The sequence below is a fragment of the Macaca nemestrina genome, chromosome 6, assembly GCF_043159975.1.
Source record: "Macaca nemestrina isolate mMacNem1 chromosome 6, mMacNem.hap1, whole genome shotgun sequence".
Lineage (NCBI taxonomy): Eukaryota > Metazoa > Chordata > Mammalia > Primates > Cercopithecidae > Macaca > Macaca nemestrina.
The window spans coordinates 165,483,395-165,491,938 of NC_092130.1; the positions used below are offsets into that span (position 1 = coordinate 165,483,395).

Consider the following 8,544-nt stretch of genomic DNA (forward strand, 5'->3'; position numbering starts at 1 on the left):
CCTCAGCCACAAAGTGACCAAGCCACATATACTAAGTGTTGAAATGAAAGATATGTATGGGGTATTAAATACCAAGGGGAACAGTAAACTTGAATACAAGGTCAAAATCAGCAACAAGTTCTACAATCCAGTGCTGATAACAAATACGAGCTTCAAGGACAAATTTCTTTCAGAAGGCTTATTCCAGTTTTGAGAGGCTAGCATGAGATGTATGCATTTGCCAGGGGCAAATTTATGCTTTTGAATTAACCCATGCAGCAAATGCTACGAATCTGCTCGCCATCCATTTAGAAGCATTTGTGGTGGATGACAGGGCTGTGGGGATACTGACTCGTCATACTCCTGCTTGCTAATCCAAGTCTGCTGGAAGGTGGAAAGTGAGGCCGGGATGGCGCAGCTGATTCACACCGAGTACTTGCACACTGGGGGTGCGATGATCTTGATCTTCATGGTGCTGGGTGCCAGGGCAACGATCTCCTTCTGCATACTGTGGGCGATAGCTATATACATTGTGGTGCCACCGGACAGCACCATGTTGGCCTACAGGTCTTTGCAGATGTCCATGTCACACTTCATGATGGAATTGAGTGTGGTCTCCTGGATGCGGCAAGATTCCATGCCCAGGAAGGAAGGTTGGACAGTGCCTCCAGCCCCTGGAACTGCTTGTTGCCAATGGTGATGACCTGGCCATCAGGCAGCTTGTTGCTCTTCTCCAGGGAGGAGGAGGATGCGGCGGGGCCATATCCTGCTGCAACTCCAGGGGGAGGTAGCACAGCTTCTCCTTGGTATGATATCCACCTGGGCGGTGGTGGTGAAGCTGTAGCTGCGCTTGGTGAGGATCTTCATGTGGGAGTGGGTCAGGTCCCCGCCAGCTAGGTCCAGAGGCAGGATGGCGTGGGGGACAGCATAACTCTTATAAATGGGCACCATATGGGTGACCCCATCTCCAGAGTTCATTACAATGCCAGTGCTGTGCCCAGAGGTATAGGAGGTCAGCACTGGCTTGGATGGCCACGTACATGACCGGGGTGTTGAAGGTCTCAAACATGATCTGAGTCATCTTCTCTGTTGGCCTTGAGGTTCAGAGGGGCCTCAGTCAACAGCACCGTGTGCTCCTCCGGGGCCATGCACAGCTCCTTGTAGAAGGTGTGGTGCCAGATCTTCTCCATGTCGTCCCAGTTAGTGACGATGCCATGCTCCATGGGGTACTTCAGGGTCAGGATGCTGTGCTTTCTCTAGGCTTTGTCACCCACGTAGGAGTCCTTCTGGCCCATGCCCACCATCACGCGCTGGTGCTGGGGGCACCAGACGATGGAGGGGAACACAGCTCTCCCAGCAAAGCCAGCTTTGCACATGCCAGAGCCATTGTCAAGGAGGAGTGCGGGGATCTCTTCCTCCATTGCGACTGGCAGCGACTACAGCACAGCTGGGCTCGGAGCGGCAGGGGGACGTGGCGCGTGGGGTGGGGGCAGTGAGTCATATTCTACTTTTTATCAACAGAAACAATGTAAGATCCTGCCAAGAAGGAGGATCTCATTCTGCTTGGTTGTGCCAGTACCTTGTTGTCTGGTATGGATAGTCTCCCTCTTCTATGGGTATCCTCAGACATGTTGACATTGCTCGAATTCTCTGGATCTAGTGCCCTACTAATTGCTCTAGAACACTTGTGTCCACCATAACATTAGATATAAGTTAAAGATAGGGGAGGGGAGGGACAAGGGCCAGACTTCTTAGCTGCTCCTCTGGTTTACCAAAGCCATGGCGCAGAGAATTGCCGCCATTTCCCTTCCTGCTCTTTGTCCCTATCACCTCTGGGCTTAGAGTTTCTATGGAAGCCCCGTGACCTTTAGCATACGCTATTGGCTGTGGTGCCGTCACACTTGTCTGTCTCTGCTGGTCAAAGATTCCTCCAAAATTTGATCCATCAATGGAATTCTCTTTTTTAAAAAATTTAGATTCAATGAGGTGTACATGTACATGTTTGTTACAAGGGTATATGTGGTAATTGGGCTTCTCATGTACCCATTACGCAAATATTGAACATTTTATTCAATAGGTAATCTTTCAACCCTCACCCTCCTCCCTCCCTCCACTTTTTGGCATCCTTGGTGTTATTATTTTTGTTTTTATGTCCATGTATACTCATCGTTTAGCTCCCACATACAAATGAGAACATGCAATATTTGATTTTCTGCTTCTGAATTAGTTCACTTAGGATAATGGCCACCAGCTCCATCTATGTTGCTGCAAAACACTGATTTCATTCTTTTTATGGCTGCATAAACAAAGGATCTCTCTTCTGTCATTCCTAAATTTGTATCGAAACGGCAAGCAGGCATGGGCAGTCGATGTGCTGTTTTGACTCAAACTATGCCTTCTTAGCAGGATCTTACACTGTTTCCATTGATAAAAAGTATAATATTCCACATGAAGCATGATCTGGGACTTTCTATTTATAAATGTTGCTTTCGGCAACATTAACTGTTCGATACTTGCAATTTTACAGTGTACTGTTTGATTTTGAGTCCCCTTTTAGCAGAGCCTGAGACAAGGTGTTATGAGCAGATAATTTATGTGAAAGGTAATCCAAGGAATCAGGAATGAGTGAGAGGGGAGAATGAAATAGTGAAAGAGGAAAAGTTGACAAAATGGTTTGTCAGGTTTATTTAGGTTATCACTGTAGGCAGTTGAGGTTAGGTTTCACTGATATTTCAAGAGAAGTGTATAAAATAATTCCCAAGTTGTTTATCTGAATCAGGGAGGCATGCATATTTGCTCAACGACTCCAGTCTCCTGTTGGTTGAGGGATTTCCCCCATGACTTTAATCCAACTCCTATATTTGTGTGCCAGCTGGCTGAGCAGGCTCCTGCAGTGTCAGAGAAGAAATGATACCACCCAAGAAATGATGGCCAGGTTCATGGGCAAGAAAAGATGTCCTGTGCATGCTTGAGGTGGGTCATCAGCAGCATGAAGTTATCCATGTTGAAATAAAACTATCCATTGCACCTGCTACTGAAATCAGAGTTCAGCCAAAAAGACTGATATCAGCTCTGGAGACATCTGAGAAAAGTACATGGTAATCTTAGCAAAGTGTTCTGTGGAAAATAAATTATAGAATACATATAGAATGGTCATTGCTTTTCCACAACTTCTATGAGTCCTGTGCTAAATTCAAATGTGACCTTCTAACGATGTACACGTGATAACATCTTAACCTCTGCAGGGTTTGATATATCTCAAAACACATGAATATGATCTGAATCATACTAGAACTCTCTACATACAGCATGTCCCTCAGAAGCTGATTTACTGTTACTATGATATGTAATTATATAGTCTTTTTTTTTTTTGAGACAGAGTCTCGCTCTGTCGCCCAGGCTGGAGTGCAGTGGTGCCATCTCGGCTCACTGTAAGCTCCACCTTCTGGGTTCAAGCCATTCTCCTGCTTCAGTCTCCCGAGTAGCTGGGACTACAGGTGCCCGCCACCATGCCTGGCTAATTTTTTGTATTTTTAGTACAGATGGGGTTTCACCATGTTAGCCAGGATGGTTTCAATCTCCTGACCTTGTGATCCGCCCCCCTCGGCCTCCCAAAGTGCTAGGATTACAGGTGTGAGCCGCCGCGCCCGGCCATATAGTCTTCTTATTTATAAAAGAATGGTAAATATGTAGCGTGCATTCCCCACAGTCTTGCTCTCCAGGGAATGGGATGTATAACCGCTCGGTTAGGGTATACTTGCCCCGTGGAGTCCAAGAAGAGACCTCAGAATGCTTCTCAACACTGTGCTCCAAGTTGGTGTTTGAGTTACAGTTTATTGTCTATTTAGTATAATATCATTTCTTATTTTATTATAATAATAAAATTTACTCAATCCCAAGTGCTTCATTCAAAACTCCACAAGCACTAGAACAAAATAAATTGCCAAAAGTCATATGTTGACAGCCGTGTTTGGTAATAAAACTAAGTTGACCCTCACCATGATGAGTCCTGGTTATAGACCTTAGATCTCTCAACAAAACAAAGACTAATAATGCGTGTAAATCTTGTGTTTACATTAATGCTACAAGTTCATAAGATTGAAATAGAACTTGAGAGCCCAAGTTGTAGTATGAACAATCCTCACTTTACACAGTTCATTGGAACTGTAGCCTCACTTTGCACAATTCTATGGTCACTGAGATTGAATCTTCATTAACAGCAAACCATGCAAAGAAAAGGCATAATTCTGATGTGCACGCATTTCAGTTAACAGGGTACTGGGAAAGGAAGGACTTCCTGTGCATAATTTAATTAACAAATAGTCAGAGTAACAGCTTAATAATCTGGCTCCATGTCTTTCATGCTTTCAGCTTCAATATAGGAAGTCTTGCGGCACATGAAATTTAGGACCAAGTTTACTGACGGGTGTTGTACTCTGTAATAGGTCCGCCATCATTTATTTAAGCATAGGTTCTCTTCAAATTGCGGGGGAGAGGACATACTCCACTGTCTGCAAAAGCGCTTGAATGATTTGTACCAACTGTTATTTTTATCTCTTTGAATATAAGATCCCATTCTTATTGCCAGAATATCTTGGTTCAAAGTGTTAGCCAAAACAGGCAAAATAAAAGCATGCCTTGAACAGCGGTCCAGTATAGGGGCAGCAGATATTTTGGTCTAACACCATTCTAAAGTGTACAGCATGCAAGAAGCAAATCTTAAAAAAAGAACATCATTCACTGATCTTTAATGACATTAATATAATATTTCTGTAGTTAATAATAGGTATATTTCATGACAGAAGCTGCAGTTCAAAAAACTTTAAGCTTTGCAAATAAGCTTGGGGACTTGTAGAATTAGAACAAAAGGAGTAGTTATTTTTAAGTATGTTTATCAAAATGTTGCTATTGAGTTTCAGTTTCTGTTCCTGTCTATTGTCTGTGGCATTGCTAATTGCCGTTTTTACTTGCCAGTACCATTCTCTCAGCGTTCAAAAATGTCCAGTCCCCCATATATGATGCCTACAAGTACAACTCATTCTGTTGTAAATATAAAAGTATCATTGATTTTAGAACTGGAAGGATCCATTTAAAAAATCAGTTAGTCCAGTTTTCTCATTTTAAGTACGAGGTAACTGAAACCCAAAATTTGAAATGATGTGGCAGTGTCTCACAACTTTAGAAGTAGACTCCATCTTTCTTTCAAATCTTTCATTCTGGAGTGTAACATTAGAATAGCATCGCCAGCATATAGGTAATTCCTGGGAGAAAACATGGAAAAATCAAAAGACTTGCTTTCATAGGCAGATTTCTGGGTAATTTCCTCCATCTTTATTTCTTTTATTGTTATTACAATGTGTTGTTATGATGAATAAAGATTTGAGGAAAAATAAAAAAGAAGCAAATTGCAAACAATTAGATTTACCAGTTTGTCATGAAAAATAACATATTTAACATATGTTTCTCCAGATAAAGCAGCCTGGGGGAAAAACAGTTTTGAAGAAACAGCAACAAGAAGTATTTTTCTGACTCAGGCCTTGCCACAGGATTGCAAGCAATTTAGTCTTCTTTAAATTCTTCCCAGCTAGTTCAGAAAGTCATTTTCTGGGGCTGTTTCATGCGAGTACATATTCTCATTCCTGAGCTTCCATGGTAAGCCTACCGATTCTTACTCTCTGTGCTCCGTCATTTCTCCTTTGCATCAAGTACTGAGACACCCCCGGCCTCCTATCAGAAGAGAAATTTGAGAATCAGAAAGCATCGATGGAGATGGTGCCATGCATCCTGGATGGCTGTATCTGTGTCTGGATTATTCTCTGCTAATATGGGAGCCCCTTAGCAAAGGGTCATGGCAAAGAGTTACTTGCTTCCTAGCAGAGTACATAAAACTAAGTTGACCCTTACCATGCATTAGTCTTGATTACAGACCTTCGATCTCTCAACAAAACAAAGACTAATAATGCTGGTAAATCTTGTGATATTTACCTGAGGGATAAAGTCCCTAGTCCTGGTGGTGGGAAAATCTTGCCCCACGTAATTCAGATAGAGCACACTTTCAGAGAAACACAAACTTAAGATGGGGTAGATCTGCTCATAAACCACTTGGAGGTCAGCTGACCTCATATTCCCTGTTGTCAGTGAGACCGAAGTGGACCCCTCCACTTGAGGAACAAGAGCCCACATTTGATTCTCTTAGAGCAATAGGCTCAGGAAAGCAATGTGCCACCACCTGAAGAATGAGAGTTTGCAAATCCTGCCCTGGGGAAGGCGGTCAGGACTCCTTTTGCAGATAGGTCTAACAGGGTTTTTGAGGGACCTATGGGGTCACCAGACTGAGAGAGACCTTGATTTGAAGTGACAATGGAGAAAGAAGAGAGGAATGGAAGAGAGAGATGACACTGAGAGTGACAGAGTATTCCCCTGAGGCACTCTCCGAAGATTTACACTGTTAGATGTTTCCCTTCCTCGGAGGAAATAATTACATAAGGTCCCTAGTTCTTGTCTTCCCATCTGGCACTACTTCTGGTGGCTTTACCGGCCCTTCAATCAAATAGCAGCCTCACCTTCATCTGACTCAGTGTGAGTCTATGCTGCAGAAGACAGTGTAGTTTTCCATACCTAGGAAGCGCTCAACACCTGCTTCCTGACTGCCCAGGAAGGGGAAAGAGGCCCCTCCCTTGTGCTCAACGGAAGTAGGAGATAACTTGACTCCTAGACTCCTTCACAACACAGCTTCCCTGGCCTTTGCCTCACACCGAGCCTGGAGAGAAGGCCACACTGTGCTATTCCAGGAGCACCATTCAGATCAGACGCCACGTGGAAGGTATCGCCTGTCAGCACGAAATGTCGATTCATTTGTATTGCACTGTAGAGAGTATAAAAACTTAGTGGTTTAAAACATTGCAAATGCGTTATTTTATAGTTCTGGAGGTCTGACACCCGAAATCATTTTCACAGGGCTGAAATCAGGGTGTCAGAAAGCCCACCTTCCCTCTAAATGCTCTAGGGGAGAATCCATTTTCCTGCCTGCTTTCGGTTTCTAGGGGATGCCTGCATTCCCTGACTCCCACCATCTTCAGAGCCAGCAGCCTAGCATCCTCCTCCCTCTCTGACCTCTGCTTCCATCCTTTTACCTTCTCATTCAGACCCTGATCCACCTGCCTTCCTCGAACAAGGACCCTTGTGATTCTATTTGATTGATCCAGATAATCCAGGATAATCCCTCCCTCTGTGTTAGGTCATTCTTGTGTTGTTGTAAATAAATAACTGAGACTGGCTAATTTATAGAGCAAAATGGTGTTTTTATTTTTTTGAGACAGAGTTTCACTTTTATTGCTCAGGCAGGAGTGTAGGGGCGTGATCTCAGCTCACTGCAACCTCTGCCTCCCAGGTTCAAGTGAGCCTCCTGCCTTAGCCTCCAGAATAGCTGGAATTACAGGAACCCACCACCATGTCCAACTAATTTTTGTATTTTTAGTAGAGACAGAGTTACACCATGTTGGTCAGGCTGGACTCGAACTCCTGGCCTCAGGTGATCTGCCCACCTCGGCCTCCCAAAATGCTGGGATTACAAGCATGAGCCACCACTCCTGGCCAGCAAAGTGGTTTAATTGGCTCAGGGTTTTGCAAGCTGTATCAGCATGATGCCAATATCTGCTCGGCTTCTGTGGAAACTTCAGGGACTTTTAAGTGGAAACAGGAGCAGGAACATCACATGGGGAAAGCAGGAGCAAGAGAGAGAGTTGGGGGCTGTGGGAGGTCAGGGAGGTGCCACATACTTTTAAACCACCAGATCTCCAGAGAACTCACTATTGCCAGGACAGCACCAAGCCATGAAGGATCCATGCCCATGACCCAAAGTCCTCCCACCAGGCCCCACCTCCAACACTGGGGCTCACAGTTTAACATGAGATTTGACAGGGACATATATTCAAACCATGTCACCCAGCAACTAAACATCCTTAGTTTAATCACTTTCACAAAACCTCTTTTACCGTGCAAAGTGACATATTCACAGGTTTGGGGAATTTAGATGTGGACATCCTAGGAAGGACCATTATTCAGTCTACCATAAAGTGCAGATACTTGTGGAGGCCCCAGGCAGGGACCACTTGTTCTGCGCATGAGTCTTAATTTATAAAGCAGACTGAGTGTCAGCATGGAGAGGTCAATGCCATGAAAAAAAGTTTGTTGTTGCTTGCGGTTTCACTGGAAAAGCAAGGCACGGCATGCCATTCAGGGCCATGGGGGAAGCACTAGCGTTGGTCAGGAGACAGAAGCAAGAGGGAGAAGCAATCCTCACCACAGTCTTTGCTGGGGTGTCCCTGGGAAAGGCAAGGCACAGTAGAGTGAATTGCTTAGGGTTGGCTAGTTTGGATGATTCCAGCAGGCTTTGGGCTAAAAGAGTTGTTTCTGGTTGTCTGGTATGTGGCCCCAGGAGTATTAAGACAGAACAATATTGCTTCCTGCAATATACAGGATAGAGAACATAAAGCTCTGGACTGGCTAGTTTGCATATTAAAGAATCTTTTTTTTTTTTTTTTTTTTTTTTTTTTTGAGACTGAG

General features: G+C 44.1%; 1 pseudogene; it reads right to left on the minus strand.

Annotated features, from left to right (window-relative positions):
* Positions 1–237: 237 nt before the first annotated feature.
* Positions 238–1,400, minus strand: LOC105492318 (actin, cytoplasmic 1-like; annotated as a pseudogene).
* Positions 1,401–8,544: the final 7,144 nt, after the last annotated feature.